Raw genomic sequence first — 19,838 nt, forward strand, 5'->3', positions numbered from 1 at the left:
CTAAATCTCTCAAAGGAAGAAATGCTTTCTTGATCTCTAAGCATTGTTCCCATACAAGCCTGGAAAAGTCTGCAAATAATGTTAAGATAAAGAAATCAAACACCTTTCCATTGAATCATGGGATGGAAATAGAAACAATGTTTCAGAGAGGCCTCATAATTATAGATCTTTCCCTGTCTATGGATTGCAGCTTACTCCGTGGTCAATGAAGCAGCTTTACAATGCACTAAAGAAATAATTGCTCTGATTTGGACATTATATTCCAAATTGTCACACTTTCTGAGAACGCAAATCCTCTTGTTACACATCTCTTAAGTCTATCAAGAAGATTGTCTTTTTAAAAAATCAATTGAGGAAAGTATCATAGACCAGGCCTGTGGTACAGATTAAATTACCTTTTTCTTCACAATCGCTAAAGCCTGTATTTCAAGAAACTGGGATAATACTGGATATAATGGTGATCTGGAACAATGCAATACAGTAGGAAAGGAATAACTGTTTTTCATAGAAAATGTAAAGAAGGCATTGCTTATTTGCATATAAACTGTTGATGTATAGGAAATGCGTCCTCCATCCCTGTCTAACTAAGTGCCTTAAAGGATTCACCTGCATGAAAACATCGGCTATGCCTCAAAGTACAAAAGGATCTCAATATGTACTTTACAAAAGTATTCCCATCAATAGATCAGAGCCTGATCATTGAGGGACTGGATTTTATTGGTCATAGCTTCATCATTGATTTCCTTGAAAGTGGGGATTATCAAATTTGATTGCTTTTAGTTTGTAATAGGATGGTTAAAATGTTATTCTAGTGAATACAGTATATAATAATCCATTGCCATTACCTTGATTTGGAATGATAATTTCTTTGTATGTTTTCTACCTTAATGGGCTTTGTGTGTTTAACTGCTTTTATTTTATTTGTTAACCCCCTAAGGATACAATTTGAAATAACTGAACATTGCTAAGATAGCCTGGATGATTTTTATGATGATCTATTAGGAGAATGTCACTCAAACTAGTGGGATTTGGTTGATCAATATTCATCTTGAGACAACATTTACAGTATTTAACAACTTTTTGTGGTGGTATTAACTCTAATTGCATTGATATCTGTGCTCTCTCTCACACACCTTTCATAACCTTAGATAGGTCCATGCTGTGTAGAAATGGCACCTCGTCCACCAGATGGAGATCTTTAAATCTCTTGATGTAATAGACACAAGACACCCTGCAGCTGTTCCCTTCTGTTCTCCCCTGGGTTGTGTTTCTCTCCCTCTTTACTGTCCAACAGACCTGAGATTTGTTTTCCACAGTAGAGAAAGAGGGCTGGAAGGTTGGCCTGGGAAGAAAGACATAGGAGCCTCTGCAGCCATCTTGTCTGATGTTGCACAGGAGATATAAACCTCCATCTGAGGTAAGAAGTAACAACCTATCAAACTTTAGACCACAAACACTGTGGGTCAGGGATCCTTCTTTCTTGCTTTTGCACCTCCAATGTACAATGAACCTACCTTATATGTTTGTGCTGTGAAGCATTTATGTCAACACTAACACAGCATTTCAAAATGTCTACAGTAAAAATAATGGGTGCATCTGCACTGTAGAAATAGTACAGTTTGACACCACTTTAACTACCGTGGCTCCATCCCACAGAATCCTGAGATTTATAATTTTGTGAGGCACCAGTATGCTTTGGCAGGGAAGGCTCTTGTAAAACTACAAATCCCAGGATTCTATAGGATGCAGCTACAACACTTAAAGTGGTGTCAAACTGGATTATTTCTCCAATGTAGCTGCACCCTGTAGGCGCATAAGAACATAAGAAACTGCTTTATACTGTCAGGCCATTGGTTTTTCTTCTAGCCCAGTGTTTTCAATAGTGCTTTGACTGATAGCTGCTTCCCAGGCTCCCTGGCAAGACTTTCGTCTGACCTACTTGGAGATATTGGAGATTAAACTATATCTTGAAATGTTACTTTTTAATGTAATTTGTTTAGTTGCTTTTTACAATGCTGAAACATAATTGGCCATTATTACTCATTCCAAAGTTTCCAAACCATCTTTGCAGTAATCATTGTTTTTCTCACCTTTTGTTAATGGGAGGGAGCTTTAGGATTGAAATTCCTACCCAAAAGCCTAAAAATGCCCTTCGAAGGTAACTGTAAAAATAACTAGAAGACATATAGCACCAATACAACAACATTGTTCCTATTTGTTACATTACTATTGAAATACAACTTCATTAAGCTCTTGCTACGAAGAAAGATAACTCAATATAGACGGGTGTGATGATGTCTGTGCTGGCCCGGATCTTCCAGGAGCAGCTCAGAGTATCCTGCCCTTTCTTTGTTCTGATACCAGGCAACTGTTTGCATATGTATCATTCTGTGCCACCTGACATATCCATAGGAGTGCACATCACTCACTCTGAGCTGCAAATGAGGCACCCAGCGACAAATACCTTATCCTTAACTTAGAATGAGTGACCCGACACCATGGTAGATTCACCAGGCAGCACAGCAGGACATGTATGTGTAAAGTTGCCCAGCATCAGAATGGAGGGCTCTGGATTTTCCAGGAAGATTGACAATAAACAGTTTTTTATTCTGTTTTAAGAAGGATATACTCCAGGTTTTGTGCTGAATAGACTGGATGTTGTCCAATCTGTATACGCCACACTCAGGGATTGGGCCCTGCATCGTCTGGATTCCCCACTGAGCAGACAGAGAGGAGGCCATTTTAGTTGGCCTATGCAGACAGGACTTGTGTTGCATAAAAATTCCCAACTCTGCATCAAACATGCAACCATTTCCATGTGAAGCACATATGCTGCCATTGGACCTCCGTGGCTGTTCTTTAATAGCACTGTAAACTCATGAAATCTGCAGCTGGCTTTTGTCGCACATGCGCATGTTTTTCTTATGGATCAGTGTGATGACCTTTGTTTTTCCTGTAAACTCTCTTGCTATTGTTCCTACTTTGCAGAAGAATGAACCAACACTAAAAGGCAATGACTTGCCCAAGGCCATCCAACAAGCTCCACAGGTGAACTCTGTATGTGAACCCACAGTGAGGCCAAATGTACTGCCTGCTGGGTCACTGTTTTTCTCATGTTTAGTCATTTCCAATGGAAAGATACAACTGAGGTGACAACCTGGCTGTTTGGTTTTTCCTAAATTTCCCTTTCCCCTTACCGTAAGAAATGGAGAAATGCAAATGGCGAGTTAAATGGAATGTTGTGGGGGAAATTTGTCTCCACAAAAGGAGTTCCAGCAAGGTACTCCATCACCATTCCAATTCTATTTTTCCTTTCTGATACTACTTTACATTATTATTATTTTTTTGAGAGGAGGGACTATTTACTGTGATTTTTCTTTTCAGTTTTTTTTAAATATTAGCAGCTCTGGAGCATTTGCCCCAGCCCCAAATGCTCTTGTTTTCCATTAAGACTATTCTAGGATATTCACCACTTGTGACTGATAAACAGATACACTGACTCCCTCGATTCCATGCCAGCATTCTCTGAAGATGCCAGCCAAAGATGCCATCAAAACATCAGGAATAAACTCTTCCAGAACATGGCCACATAGTCCAAAAACCCCACAAAAAACTATAGATACACTGACACGTAAAATTTCTGTTTACTGAATGGATGGTAGCCTTTTTCATTTATAGGTGGGAGGGAACTCCCCTCTCTTGTATCTAAAGATCTGAGACCATCTACAGACAGAGAGAGGCACAGAGAATTATAAAATATATTTGTCTGGTATGTGAAAACCAGGATTCCATAAAGTAACACATGAACACTCAGGGCAGCCAAATCTTTGGTCTGGTTTATTTGTTTCATAGGAAAGTTGTCTTGCCCCAGAGTGACACCTGCCAACCCACTGTAAACAATTAATTTGAGGGATGGGTTATTCTGTCACTATCTGTTCTAGTTTTACTAGGAACATTGTTTTGGACCTGACACTATAGTTGCTTTATTGAAAGTATTCTGCATTTTCTGTAAAATAAGTATAGACTGTAAAATTTGGATTATACTGTTTCAGACTCCAAGTGGGCAAAAAGTCACATTGACTGTTTACGCACACAAAGACACAAACACAACCTGCCTATATGTAGTAACTAGTTAGGTGAGAGAGTTTATGTGCTTTCTTGATAGCCTTGTTTACTGTGTGTGTGTGTGTGTGTGTGTGTGTGTGTGTGTGAGAGAGAGAGAGAGAGAGTGTTTAAATACAGGGAAAATATTCAAAAACATTTGCATTCTTAAATGGCTCAATAAACCCTACTGCTTTCTGAACAGCATGTAGGTAGTATCTTAGTCTCTCCCATAGTATGCATATACAATTCATTGCAGAGATATTGAGATTCTGTTTCTCCTTCAGTTAGATTCTCAGCATGTACCAAGGAACTCTTTTCATTTGTGTTCATTTTACCTTCTACCTTTAAGATCTGATCAGCACTGAAAATGACATCTCTCAGCTGGTGTCTTTGTCTTTTAGGGAGTAACATATCAAGGGAACAAGTGCTATATTGTTCTCCATCCCCCATTGCCTCTGCCTAAATATCCTATTCAGGCTTCAAGGAGTTAGCAATCCTGTTTAAGTCTCTTAAAGTCTGTCTCATGATGCAGTGGCCTGCAATTGTTAGTTCTGTAAATTTCATGACACTTTCCCACCACCGCCTTGTTTCAGTTGGGGGAGGGACAGATGTTTGATACTTACAAGCATTTGTTTTTCATGTTTCTAGCATGAACCTGAGGGTCATATGATTTGGGGCTACCTAAGTAATCCGTATTGGAATATATATAATTACTGTAGTGATGGATTCTTCTTAGGGCAACTGCAAACGTGACTGAATTTCTCTGAGGTTAGTCTAATGTTGATAATGCAGCAGCTTGACCAACCAAAAGGGGTGATACATGTCACATTATGTTCTGTAAATACTCTAGTATCACATCATCTGATGATGCCATAATTGAATAATGTTTATGTAAAATAATTTTGTTGTTAAAAACTGATGCCAAACTGAACATTAGTAGAGTGAGAAGATCCATCAGTGTAGTTTCATGGCAGAGGGGAAGAGAGGAGACCACACCAACACTGACCAGTGGGGGAATGGAGCTGTGTTCAGGTGCATAGTTGGCACCTCACCAGTATTATTATTATTATTATTATTATTATTAATATTAATATCCCGCCCCTCTACGAAATGCAATCTGGGTGACTTACAACATTACATGTAAACAGTATGTCAGCCCACTGTGTTGCACTACCCAGCTACTGTACAACAGTGGGAACCACATACACAAGGGGTTCTGGGATGCCTTCTTGTGTGAGCATGGAAAATATACAACTGTTATATAACAAGCAGTTTCACTGTGCCAGAATTAGAGTCATGCCTGGGAACTGACTCTCTGTTGTATTTTAGGTCTCAGATGGCCCAAAAAGACTGCCATCTGGCCAATCCAGGGATGGGGCATGCACATGTTAAACACCCCTGGATCACTCTGAAGGAGAGGCTGCACCAGGGCCACCAAATGCAGCCCAAAACTGGCCATGAAAGGAGTGGTTTCTTACCACTCCTTTTCGTGGTCCATTGAGGACTGTGGTGGCATGCCCTTGGGACAGCAGTGTCTGGTTGCTGTGGTCCTGGGGAAATCAGGGTGGGAGTAGCCGGAGACCCCATCTTTAGTCCCGTCTGCTTAAGCCTTTAGACTCCCATGGTACAGTACAATTTTTTAAACCTCATAGAAATCCCAGTTTAACAAGTTGTAACTCATCTATATCTCTCAATACATTGTGAACTAGGCTCGATTGGGAGAACCAGTGCCCATGAATCAGAATCCTATCTAAAGGGAAGCTTGCACCTCAGGCAAATATTGTCTAGTATTCTTTTCATATTACTGAATACAACTAACCTTAAAAAGTGAAATAATTATGAGAATTATTTTCCCAAACACAAATTCTGTATCCCCTACCAATCCCAACACCATGTAGCACATACTTAATCACTACTCCATTCAATATCTAGGCTTTGAGGGATGCCCAAAGTAAAGAAAAAAATGCTCATTTTACTGGCCTGGAAGCAGCATTGTCATGTGAATCAGATCTGGTTCATATGTGGCATGGATATCACTTGATTATCTGACACTTCATGACTCCCAGATCAATGTATGAACCATCTTCATTGAAAAGGTTTGAGCTGGGAGTGAGAAGAAATGCAGATATGTGAGTTCTCTCTCTAGTATTTGACCCATCACCCAGAAAGACCATCACTTCATGCTGCGGTCATCTGATAATGTACATTCATGAAGGCCTCAGTCCTGTCAAGAGCCCTTTTGATCAAATGACCCATTTGTGTTTCATTCTGGATTATGTACAGATTCTTAACATTGGAGATATCAGGAAACATACAATACCCATTAACTGCAGCGACAGAAGCCCCCAGTGCTCCGTCTGAAGAATCTGGTTTTCAGTGCAGTGTGTATTTTAAACAGTGTTTTGCTCAAGTTACAGCCAAAGCAGTAGTAATTAATCAGTGAAATACACGATTAATCACAGTAATTAATGAATTTAATGCTTTCATCCCTAATTATTGCTCTCATATTCATGAGTTGGGAACTGAAGCAATCATAAGGAAGCAGTGCTCACAAGGTCAGAAAGAATCTGAGCAGAGAGTATGTTACCTGCCACCACTTCTCCGTCTGCCACACAGACACAAATTTTAAAAAAGAAAAAGCACAGAATCTAGCAAGTCCAAATGTTGTACTTGTATTTCCTGCTATTTCATTTAAGTATAATCATCACTTCATGACTGCACCATCAAATGAGGACATGCTTGTTTAAATAGTTCATGAGATAAGATATAATTCCATAGATGATACTTCCACACACATCCCCTGTAAACAGGTCAGTTCACATATTCATTTTCCAGTCTTCCTGTATACAGTTTCCACATGTAGAAGAACTTGAGTTATACATGTATGTGTGTGCTTGCATGCCAACCTAAAGATTCATGAGAGAGTGGAGAAATATATTATTCCAACAGGAGGACTACGAAGAAGCAATATGAAACCAAATTACATTGTACCTACTGGAATATTAATTATGATTGATAGTCTTTTCTATTGTAAGCCTTTAATAATACTGTTGGAGATCTAATCACTTATCTGAGTAACAAGCTATCTAGGCCACAAATAACTCTCAGTATAAGAGTAATGACAAGGTACGAAGAGTGACTTGAGAAAACCAGGCGGGAATTGTACAGAGGGAGGCTGAAGGAATAGTGATTGATTCCTGCAGTTTACACAAGGAGGACACCACCTTCGTAGGGAAAGCCTACAGCTATTTTCTTCAGATTGCCTCTCCAGACCAGTGCTAAGAGCTAGCCAACAGGGATTTCACTCTTGGAATGCAGCTTGACTTGCTAGGCAATAATGACAACTAGAAAGGGAAAATAGGCATCATGTGTAGCAACTCTGATTCCAGTGCCGATGTAACTACATCAACATTCAGCTCATAAATGCATTCCTCCCCACACATACTGACAGAACTCCTGACAACTGGAATACTTGGTGAGTTTTAAAAAATTGAGGTACATTTGGAATTTAAAACAGAAACTGTGTTTATTTGAAAGTTTTGCAGGGCACCCTGTTGTTGGATGTACCTCTCATTTGAAAGTAAAATGGATAGGCATTCTCCTCTGAGGTCAAGTAATGTTGCTGCGTCTCTGCGCAGAAAATAATTGAACTGAAGTGATGCAGTATCATCCCTGTGGAGAACAGCAGTGGAATTAGCTGCCTCCAGCAGAAACTGAATGAAAGGGCAAGAAGGTTTGTAGCTCAGTAGTTGAGTACACAGGCCTCAGGTTCCCAGACCTCTCCAAGTAAGGATTGGAATGATTTCTCTGTGAAACACTGCTGATTTTCTGCCAGGCAAGTAAGGTGTGGAGGGGAAATCTGTGTGAGAGGACTAAAACCCTGCAACCCTGATTTATTTTTTGTGGCCCACTAGCAAGTGTGACACAACATAGGCCACTGCCTGAGACAGGAAGATATGTATTATCTGCCACTACTCCTATGCTCCTCTCTACAACTTCCTTGGTCTCAAATGTCTGACTCGGAGGAATCCATGCTTGAAAGAGGCAATTGTAGCTAATTGGCAAACAGATGGAATAGATTGCCTTACACCTTCAATTGTTTATTTTGTGCACACCCATTTTTAATTGTCATCATCACCACCTTCTATGACATATTCTTCTCTTTACAAAAGAATCATTTTCAGTTCTTCACAAACCTTATGCTTGCTATGCACTAGTAAGGCTATTGGAGCTTCGTCTGCAGACTTCTGACAGTGTGAGAAAGTAGTAACATACTATGTATGTTCATGGAGTTTTACAGAGGAACAAAAATAAATGTCATGCCCCTGTCCCAAAGGACCTTACCATTTTTATTAGTAAGACTCAGAAATGGCAGATGAATAGGTGTATCTGTTGTTATCTACACAGATTTCATTTGTTTCTTTGTTGGGTTTATGTGTGTGAGATAAAGACACATTTCTAAAACTTAGAAATAGATCTGCGGTGGTTTAAAATGGGTTTAAAGAGATGGTCTAAAATGGGTTGGGGTCTTTTCAGGAGGTGAAAGATTCCTAATTTTAAGCCTTCGGTGTCAGAATTCCCTATTCTTGTCTGGGCCACGGCTTTTCAGGTTCTCCTTCCTGATCTATTTGCTCATCTATAATATGGGATGATTATACTATGCAGAGCTGTTGCAAGAATGGATATGAAGATGGCTGACACTTGCAATGTTCTATATAAATGCTAATCATTTTATTATTAATGTTAAGAGAAGCTTACTTAACAGATGTTCAAGGACATGAGAGAACACATCACATCAACATTTTGACTTTTAATAGTCTGTTATATAACTTGGGGGTGTAGGAAATGACAGCGTCTTCAGCAGAACCATATAAACTATTATATTTTTTTTTCCTTTATGAAGAAATGAGTGTCTTCCCAGGAAGAGATCTGTTTGCGAAATTGTTCTGTTTAATAAAATCTCCATGGTGTGCATGAATCCACACACAGAGGGATGAGCACATGCAAACACAGTCTTTTCTACTCTTGCAACCTCTTGTTGCTAAACTACATTTTTTTCCTATAGCAAGTCAGACACTTTACATTGTTTTTCTGCCACTGTTTCCTTCTGAAAGACAATTGTGTTTGAAAGTATAGGAAGCGAGAATTTGTGGTTGGTTTTGTTTCCAATAGTCGCCATAGTAACAGCCTCGCTAAAACATTAACTTTTGCAAAATCCGTGTTCCTGCTGTCAGTGAAATAGATTATGCTGTGCCAAAGGTTTCCAGCAACTTTTCAGAGTGGCATGGTTTTGTTTCATGAAAAAGGAATCGTTTTGATGATGCTTTCTGGTTATTAGTACAAAACTGGAGACCAAGAGAACCTTACTCTGTTCTGTTGTTTTATCTCCAAAAAAAGTATAGCTTTATGTTAACAGAGCCACAATTCCTTCTGTCTAAGCATACAAACTGCAATGATAGAGACTTCTCTCATAGCAATAACAAGTGCATTTCTATAACACTTACCAGTGAACTAACACTCCCTAAGTGGTTTACAATGTGTAAACTATTTGCCCCCAACAAGCTGGGTACTCATTTTACCAACCTACAAAAGGATGGAAGGCAGAGTCGACCCTGGTGCCCTGCCTAGGATCGAACTTGCAACTTTGTGGCTGTGAGTGGCTGCAGTAGTGGCATTTTACCATTGCGCCACCAGAGCTGGATAAATAACGGCTAAATAAATAACAAAATAAAAGGAATAGGAGGAGCAATTCAGGATACTCTTGACCTTACTCCTTGCTTGGAGAATGGTATTCTAGAAAGTAGATAACAAATTACTTTAAAATCTCTCTCTCTCTCTCTCTCTCTCTCTCTATATATATATATATATATATATAATGAGAAAAGGGCTAATGAGGCAAGAAAGTGGTAATTCTTGCATTCTGCTGTAAAGGACGGCCCCGAGGCAACCCTAGCACATATCCAGGCCGATACCGCCATAGAAAGGCTTCTCTGCCAAATCAGTATTTTCTTTATTCTCACTAGCCATTTGAAATCAGTAATCTTAGCTTTTTTTAAAAAAATGCTTGCCTATTCTGTTTTACAGCTATCTTATGAAACTGCTGAGAATTTAGTTTGCTGCTTTGTGGTTATTATATATTACATTGCCTTATTTTGTTTGCTTGTGAATCACCCAAAGAACATTATTATTAGAGAGTCTGAATAAATAAATAAATGCTTTAAATAAATAATGGACTATCTTACACAAATAGGTTTTTCTTTACTCCCCACCCCACCCCACCCCACCCCATTCCATAACCTATCAATGAGAACAAAAGCCATAAATGAGAACACAAATTGCTGGAAAGATAAAATGGACCACCCTCTTTCACTCAACCCAGAGCCAGAGGCAAGGGCAACAGCCATTTCTGTGGCCTGCCCTCTTGTTCAGCAACTACCAGGACATTTATTGTTTGCAGACACAGTGAGTAACACGCCTTTGTAGAGACAGGTATTCATCCAGATCTGAAAGGGATGGAACGGAGCTAGCCAGCTATTCTCAATGACAAAATTCCTCCAACAAAAGGAAGTGTGCAAGATGAGCCCAACACTGAAAGCTGCCTCAAAGCAGTCCGGCCAGCTTGGTATATTTACATTTTTAGCTCCAGGGATTTAGCTCTAACTGGGTCTGTATCTACATCCATATGACTGTCACATGAGGAAACAAGAGAATTCAGTTCATAAAATAGTGCTCAAATAAATCAGAATGCTCTAGGCTGTCTTAAGCTCATAGCCCTTGCCTGTATAAATAGCCCTTGGCATATTTTTCTCTCCGTCTTGTCAATAATCTTCAGTGACTAACTTGTACTTTGTAATGAGGAAGACATTGCCTTGTCCTGCCTCCTCCCAAAATATTCAGTGCCTTTATCCTTTCTGTGGATTAGTGTGAGCTTCCTAAAATAGTAACAAACCAAGAGGCATCTCAGTTTCTCATTTATCTACTTCTCAGCACCTTAATAAATAATCCTGACAAAAATGGCAAGAATGCTCCTTTTTGTAGGAATCAGTGAAAAATTCATTCTGTTCGCATTTCAATGAGAACTTACCAAATACACAGTTCTTGAACTTAAATGTGAACACATGGAGACCTCAAATCAATACTTTTTCAAAATGGATGGTGTAAGGCCCATACAGACAGGCCAAATTAAAGCTGTTTTGGGCCACTTTGGAAGTATGTTGTTTAAATGATGCACGTGTCCTAAGAGGCCAGAAACCATGCCAAAGCCACGCACCAGTTCTAAGAACTGGAGCGCAGCTTTGGTGCAGCTTCTGGCCTCTTAAGATGCATGTGTCATTTAAACAGCATACCTCCAAAGTGAACCAAAGTAGCTTTATTTTGGCCTGTCTGTACGGGCCCGGAGTTTGCAAAAAAAAAGTGTACAAATCTGGATATATTTAAAACAGTCAATATTGAAAAGTAAGATATCCAGCACTGTAGTTTGAGCATTGGACTACGATTCTGGGGATCAGGGTTCAAATCCCCACTCAAGCATGGAAACCTATTGAGTGACATTAGGTAAGTTGAACTCTTTCAGCCTCAGATGGAGGCAAAGGCAAACCCTCTTCTATTATTATTATTATTATTATTAACCTTTATTTATGAAGCGCTGTAAATTTACACAGTGCTGTACATACAGTCTTTTAAATTAGACGGTTCCCTGCCCTTGGGCTTACAATCTAAAAAGACATGACACAAAACACACAAACATACAAAAATGATATGTGTGCCTTAGGGGAACCATAAATCAGAAACAACTTGAAGGCACATGACAACACTGAGAAGTGTATTTATTTATTTATTTTTAGAAAATGCACACAGATATGCTTGATTCCTGGGAGAAAAAATAATATGGAATACACAAAACTATATCTGTTGAAATATAGGGACACACTATATATGTTGAAAAGCAGGGATAAAAATACACATTTTTGCAAAAGTACAGAATTTTGTGTGAAACGACAACAACAAACAAAAACAATTATCAATCCAGGACAGAAATTCACAGTCCAATGTGTATAGAGGGTAATCATGAAAAAAAAATCTGAACGAATTCAAGCATGATAGATACTCCCATCCTTATGGAAAAACGTACAGGCGAGTTGCTGTGTCAGTCCATTGCAGTAAAAACAAGAGTCATGTGACACCTTAACAATCACAAATTTCACGTGAATAATGCAGCTCACCTCATCAGATATGATTCACTTTATCAGCATCTGATGAAGTGAGCTGCATGCCAAGAACATTTTTACGCCACATAAGGTGTTTTAGTCTTTGAAGTACCATAAGACTGCTTGTTGGTTGGCCCAACTGGATACATATCAAAGCAGCATACATTTAAAAATTATCAGAATTCAAGAACAAATAGTTACCTGTTAGGTAATGGATACACATTTCATTGCAAATCTTCTACCTTAATTCTACCTTATCCTGCTGTGTCTTTCTTCCCATTGTTTTAAATTTAGATTGTAAGCTTTTTGGGACAGAGTACTATATTTTGTTCATGTTTCTCTGTTCTCTATAAAGCTATGGAGACCGGGATATATGAGAAGGAACTATTATAGCTTGAGGGCGTCCTATGTCCTAGTCCGTTCTCTATCCATTCTTCTGTTTTCTTTGGACACTAGTTGGAAATAGGTGTGTGTTGGCTTAATGTGATGTTTTGTTTTCCTTATTTTGACAATGCTTCTATCCAAACCAAAGTCCATCTATAGAAACATTGGGCTATTCCACATTATGTCATTCTCCTTTACTCACTGGGAATATAGCTGCAAGCGAGGATACAGCTTTAGGCCACAATCTAACATATACAATCAAACCCTTTCTATTGCAATCCAAGTGAACATGACTGGGATTTAAATGTAACAGGCTGGGCCCATGTGTTCACTTAAAGTGTACAGAAGAGCATGAGAGAAGATTAAAATGTAATTTTACACAAGCATAACAAGGGAAATACAGTGGTCCCTTGCCTTACGCGGGGGATCTCTTCCAGACTCCTCCGCGTAAGGCAAATAGCATGTATACTTGAGCCCCATTGAAAATAATGGGGCTCATGGATGGCACACAGCATGGTATGGCATGGCATGGCGTGGCATGCGCACCATGGGCACGCACACCATTGCCATTTCTGTCGCACAGCTTTCAGCATAAGCTGAAAGCTGCATATAGCGCACCCACGTATGACACGGGTGCGCTGTATTAGGTTCTGTCTGCCTTTTTATGTTAATTATTTGTTTTATCCTGCTTTTGATTTAAATTGATACATTAATTTTGAAGTGCTTATTTTTGTGCTCTATGCATTTTAAATTTTGTAAGAATGTTTGAGTTTATGTAATAAAGTGTGATAGAATTGTTTAAAATAAATTCAAACTTGAATGACATTAGGGTTGAAAATGTTAGCCTATTTACTGTTCCACTTTGATCCTTATGTCAAACAAGCTTGTGTGTTCCTGCATTGTCAAAAACATAGACTGGTTTCATGTAACTGTACATAACAGGTATCCCAGTCTGGGGAGTGACCATCTTAAGGAATTCATTCCTTTACAAAGCAAAATAATCTTCGCATAGCCTGCAAGGAAGAAAAAAAGAGAAAAAAACAACCTGAGCAACCCAAAGCATTACATTTGAATTGCTGTGAAAACTGAGCACCCAAACCACACACCAGTGCCTCTCCGCCCCACAGGCTGCAAAAGGTCAAATGCCAAAACAACAACTGCTTTGATGACTTCTTTGCTCATGCCAAAGGAGAAACATGAACATAACCATGAACTAGTGTGAACTTAAGGAAGGTGCCAAAGCTGGCTTAGCATTTTTCATTGAGACTTTAACCATGTGATATGGAGGGAATGTATAATTCAGGAATGAAATGGAAGACTGTAGCAAGTACTGAGAAATATCATAATCTAGACATTCTTGTATTCATTTATTTATTTAAAAGCCTTTCACGCAGTTTGCTTGTTTTTTCAATCACTAGTATGCTCACCAAATTATTCTTGAAAAAAACATAACAGCCACACTTAATATTTAGAGCCAAAGTACACAACCTTTCAGCTATAAATGTCAGCTATGGGGTAAAGAAGCACACTTGCGTGAAAACACATGTATACCATACATCTTAGTGTAGACTCATACCCAATATAAAATAGTTGCTTATTTTCTTTGCTTGCTCATTTTTATTTCATCTATATCCCACCTTTCTCCAACATGGGATCCAAGGCGGCATACATTCTTTTAAAAACATAACCAACAAGCTTTCAATATAAAACTTAAAACATGGATCTAATGTTTGTATTTCTTCTGCCAAATGTTCTTTCTCCAACTCTGCACCAGTCCTTTTGCTAGCCAGCAAATGACCTGATGAATTTACTGTTTCAGAGCTTGCTACTTCCACATATAGTATTATTTTTAATCTAAATGGTCATGATGCAGCTATTTTCTGTGGTTGCTTTACAGTGTTTGTATGTTTCACCCATCAGATTGCCAAGAAGTTAAAAAATATAAACTATTATGTCATGGCTTTCTTCTTCTCTAAAATGAACACCTTTTGTATACTTATGCCTTGGAAAAGTAGTTAGAAGCATCTGCTACAGTGGAGCTTCTAAAATATACCAGCCAGTGAAAATCATTCTCTTTAAAGTGGAATATCCTAGGAAACATTCCAGCCTATAAAATTTGTGCTGGCTGCTAAAATTTGGAGTTAGGATTCTGTGTATTGATAACAATATCCTATCAGCTAAACGTTGTGGTGATAGTTTCTTTGATTGATTAAAATGTTATAATAATGTTTCTGTCTCCTGGGGTGGTCAAGACAATTCATGCAACAGGGATCATAAAAAAAATCACAACAAAATAAAAGAAAATGAGATGGACAGGCTTTGAAAAACACTATTGCAGCTAATGGCACAACTGCAGAGGAGCAGTAGACAGGTAACACCAAGCAACTATGCATTCTCAAGAACTGCAAACTGCTGTCTTCACTGTTCCCCTAAAGAAGGTAGAGGGGATTCAAGGAGAGTGCATCTACACTGTGGAAATAATGCAATTTGACACCACTTTAACAGCTATGGCTCTATTCTACAGAATAATGGGATTTGTAGATTTGTAGTTTAGTGAGGCACCAACACTCTTTGGTAGAGAAGGCTAAAGATCTTGTAAAACTACACATCCCAGGATTCCATAGGATTGAGCTTCAGCACTTAAAGTGGTATCAAACTGCATTATTTCTACAGTATAGATGCACCCTGTGTCTGAATACAGCCAGTACGATATTCTTTGTACAACTTGCCAGACTTCAAAGTGCAGCGAAACAATATGCAATCCAATCACGCTCAGATACATATAAATGTTCCATCCGTAACGTTCTGGATAAAATAAATGTTTTAAACTGGGAAAGGAAACAAGTGCAATTTCTCTAAATAACCAGCACCCTGCAGTTATAACAAAGCTACTATTTACATGGCAACAGGAGGAGGAGAGTATAACACCTTGGCAGCAGGTGTTAGTCTGTTCTTCTGTCTCACCTCTGCCTCTATCGCACTTTTTAAATTTAGTTTAATTTAAATATTTATAACCCACCCTCTATCTAAAGATATCAGGGCAGCATCAGATCAACCTGACCAATTTAAAACAAGGGAAACAATAAAATGATTTGTAAGGGGATATAAAACAATTTACCAGGTTAAATGAAGACAGGTCAAAAAAGGATAAAATAGTTTTAAATGATTTAAAACCATGCATAGCTACATAAAGGTAGGTGGAACACAGAAAAATCTAACAGGGAAGAGAACAAAGAGGATATTCTTTCCTTAGAGAAAGGGGTCAGGGGAAGAATTTGAAGGAAAGTTTAATATTTTAAAACTGTTGTTAATTGGTATGTTTTTTTAATGATAAGAAGAAAGGGGTGAAAGAGAAAAGAAGAAACGAATGTAAAGCATCGGGAAGGGCAGCGAAAGAATCTGGCAGTTGGAATTAGGTTGTAAGTTCAATGGGAAAAAGATAAAAGGAGAAGGAATGACAGGAGGTGAGAGATACTTTGAGAGACACGAGGGAGGGAATATCAAATATAAAGTCTTTTTTACTGAAAGCCTCCTGATAAGCAAATTCTTCCTGAATTGGAGGAGCTGAATCATGATACCTCAAGAGCCAATATTTGCACTTCGTTCGAGGAAAACTGATTGAACTCCCTTCTACCAGGAACTCACTGTAGCAAAGAATTCAGCCATAAGGATCCTATAAAACAACAATAACAATTGTCAGCGTGTAGCCAAAAATCAGCAGTTTCCAAAGGCGGATTTTATAAAACAGCAGTAAAGATTGTTAGCATGTTACACCAAACTCTGCTTCCACTCACCACCATTTTGTGATGGGCTCTGCCTCAGTGCTACCATTTTATGGCCAGTAGGCCTCAGTCACATTTATCTCTTTCAAGGGAATGCTGTGGGGTTGAGAAAACCCAATGTGCCAAATCATCTCACAACCTCAAAGGTCTTTTTTTCCCCCTGAGGTGGGGTTGTGTGATAGAATTGCAACCTCACCCTCTCCTGTTGTCTTCCCTCTTTTTTTTTCACAACAGGCTAATAAACCCATAACATAAAGACATATAAGAGAAGCATGGCCACCATGTTCCTCTCAAATGTCCCCATTCCCAGCTCAAACACACTAACCCATAACTTATAAGCAGCCCCTCATACTTACTACTTGAGATTTCCACACCTAAATTTTGTCAAAATGTAAACATTTTTAACATTTATTTATTAATTTATTAACATTTCTGCATGTTTCACCTGCTGTCTAATGTGGGCTTGTGTGCATTTTTCAGACGTACACATATTTGTGTATATTTTTTCAGTTCAAAAAATGGTTTTGTGCATTTTGAAGGGGAGTAGTAATTGCACTGCAAACCTTGGGCATTTATGGATTCCAGAGGCAAGATGCACATTGCCTTGTTTCCAGAGGTAATAAATGCAAAACCAACACATTTATTTGCTGTCCCTAATACTATGGTAAGAACGATGGTTAATTCTCTTGTTTGCGTAGGAGGAAGCAAAAGACCCATGTTCAGACAATTCTCATACAAGCACTGGGAATATAGACCTCATTTATCTGGCTATATATGTTAGCATTATCTACTTAGCAGTTGGAACTGGTCTGAGGTCTCATCCTCACATTTTAGGGATCATTCTTGCTGGAAGGAAAAGGAAAGAAGGAAGAGCTTTGGGCTATAATTAAGGCGAAACAGCTTCTTTCATAGTTTATCTTTTATTTTATCATCAGGGGAAATGTGTGCTTATAAATTCTACACAGAAATATTTCAGGCAATAATATAAAGAGGAGGTATGTCTGAGATAACCATCACTTAGCGATGAACTGTGAAATAGTGAAAATGCCCTAAGGTAATTCTTACCGACTTCTTGAAGGTACTTTAAGGGGGTACTGACAAGATTAAACTGTGAGGACATTTTTATAAATAGCTGCCTTTTAGTCAAAAGCATGTGTGTAACAGTGCGTTTTGGAACTTGCTGGTTTATTACCTTTTTTAAAGGCTTGAATAACTCCAGACCTTGATATGCTGTTCTCTCTCCATGAAGTTAACAGGTGAGGCTATTTGGTATGTGCCACCCTCATCTCACATAGGTATGGATAGTGCGGAGGGGTGAATGAAGGCAAAAAGCTTCTCGGTTTGAATGCCCCCAAAGTGGAACTCTGTTCACCAAGGCATGGGTTTTTAATCCTATCCTCTGTTCCTGTAACATCCCCTGCCATTCCCTCCCTTTTTTAAAAAAAAATGTTTTGAAGATCTTTTGACTTGGCCTTTTTTATTCCTTCATCTTCTGTTCAATTTCAGAATAATATTATGCTTTGATCTGCTTTTTAAAGAAGTTTTTCTGTGTGTTAGAAAGAGAGAGATGGAGACACAAGAGCAAAGCAGACAGACGGCAAGGAGACGCATCTGGCCACTCCAGCCACAATTAGGCCATGATCAGCCCAGGTTCATGGCAACCACACAGCCTCCTGTCAAAGCAGGCTGCTGCCATGCTTACAAATAGTCCAACAACAGGAGTGGGGTTTTTTACCATTTCTTTCCCAGGCGGATTTGGGGCCACCTTTGGCGGCCTCAGAGTGTCTTCTGGATGCTTCAGGGGCATGCGTCAATTGCACACCACATCCTCAAAGCATCTGGAAGCCACTTCTTTTGGACCATCTGTTTCGAGCCACAGAGAGAGATGCTTTAAATTTGTACTTGAAGTTCTTTGGATATCAATGTACTACCTACTTGGAGTGTTTCATTTTGGTTGAAACTTCAAAATAAATTAAAATAAGGGTGGCTAGTGCTTAGGTTTACTAGAGTGTACTTGGTTGCATGACCAGCACCACCTGATGAAATTCATAGACTTAAGTCTACTTTCTCAGATGCATGGAGTGAAGTGCCTAGGAAAGGACTTTGTAAGCAGGCTGTGTGTGTGTGTGTGTGTGTGTGTGTACAGAATAAAAATGCAAAATTTGTGGGTATGATGATGATGTGGCAAATTCAGTTTTAACAATGGTTGTTGGGGGACAAGGTGCAAGAGGAAGGATATTACCTAAAGCCAAATGTGAGTAGATAACCATATGAATGGCAGTGGGTGTTACTGGAATGTAGTGTGATGCTGGTTGGGAACCAGAAAGGAGATGTGATGGAATGAAGAGAACCCTCATGAGGCTAGATTGTTAACTTAACATTATAATGTGTGTAGTGTGCCAGGAAACTATTGTATCTGTTAAATCCACTGTCAATGGACTGGAGTTTAAGATATATTCCAATTCTGCTGTTTCTCTTTCCAAACTTCCTTTATAGTTTTTTTGTTCAGGGACCATTGTTCCAAGGTCCAAGATGGAATACCCAAGGAAGATTGAAATGTTCTGCAAATGCTTTTTGTGCATTCCCATTCCTTATGTCCAATTTATATCCATTTATCTTCTGGTGTAGAGACTGGCCTGTTTCCCCAATTTAAAGTGCTGAAGGGCATTCTTTTCAGAGATATCACATTACAGGATAAGCACGTGAAATCATCTCTGATATTGTGGGTGATGTGATTAGGTCCTGTGATGACATTTTCTAAGTAGATGTGTAGGCAGAGTTGGCATCTGTGTTTGTGACAAGTTCTTCTATACATCTCTTCATGTCATGATTAACTCTTCTCCTTATCAATGACCATCACTAAAACTGAACTTGTCACCTCATCACCATTCCCACAAGTTTTCCATTTCTATAGCTAGGCACTTCTATAGCTAGGCACTTCACTCCATGCATCTGAGAAAGTTGGTTTACGTCTACAAAAGCTTATGTGACTAACTCCTTTCTTTCTGTCAGGTAGTCTCAAAGGGCTACAAGATTCCTCTGCATACTGATCCAGACTAATACAACTATGTTTTTGTCTTTCAATATTACCTATTTTGTTTGGGGGCCCTTTCACAAGTTTCTGGTAGAGCAAGTGGGTGGCTACTGGGGATGGGGCCTTGCTGTGGCCACGATTCAGTGCAACTTAGAGGCAGTCTGCACAGCCTGTGAGACTTGAAGAGCTCTCATTTGTCCTCTTACTTTAAGCTTGGTTTAGATTGTCATTGCCATGAGAGCCCTGGAAGTAAAAGGTCATGTGAAAATATTATTTGGAGACTGACAGACATCTGACTGACTGAAGAGTTAAGGCAACATTTTATGT

The 19,838-nt window shown here is 39.0% G+C and overlaps 1 protein-coding gene across 2 annotated transcripts in view; it reads left to right on the top strand.

The window, feature by feature from the left end:
- Positions 1–1,367: 1,367 nt before the first annotated feature.
- Positions 1,368–19,838, top strand: part of C5H4orf19 (chromosome 5 C4orf19 homolog) — a 34,577-nt gene continuing 16,106 nt past the window's right edge. The window contains exon 1 of one of the 2 annotated variants that reach the window (XM_042468984.1): positions 1,368–1,417. The gene's annotated coding sequence lies outside the window, so the exon portion shown is untranslated. The remainder of the gene's footprint in view (positions 1,418–19,838) is intronic. The other variant, XM_042468985.1, reaches the window with a different exon arrangement.

The sequence above is a fragment of the Sceloporus undulatus genome, chromosome 5, assembly GCF_019175285.1.
Source record: "Sceloporus undulatus isolate JIND9_A2432 ecotype Alabama chromosome 5, SceUnd_v1.1, whole genome shotgun sequence".
Taxonomy (NCBI): Eukaryota; Metazoa; Chordata; class Lepidosauria; order Squamata; family Phrynosomatidae; genus Sceloporus; species Sceloporus undulatus.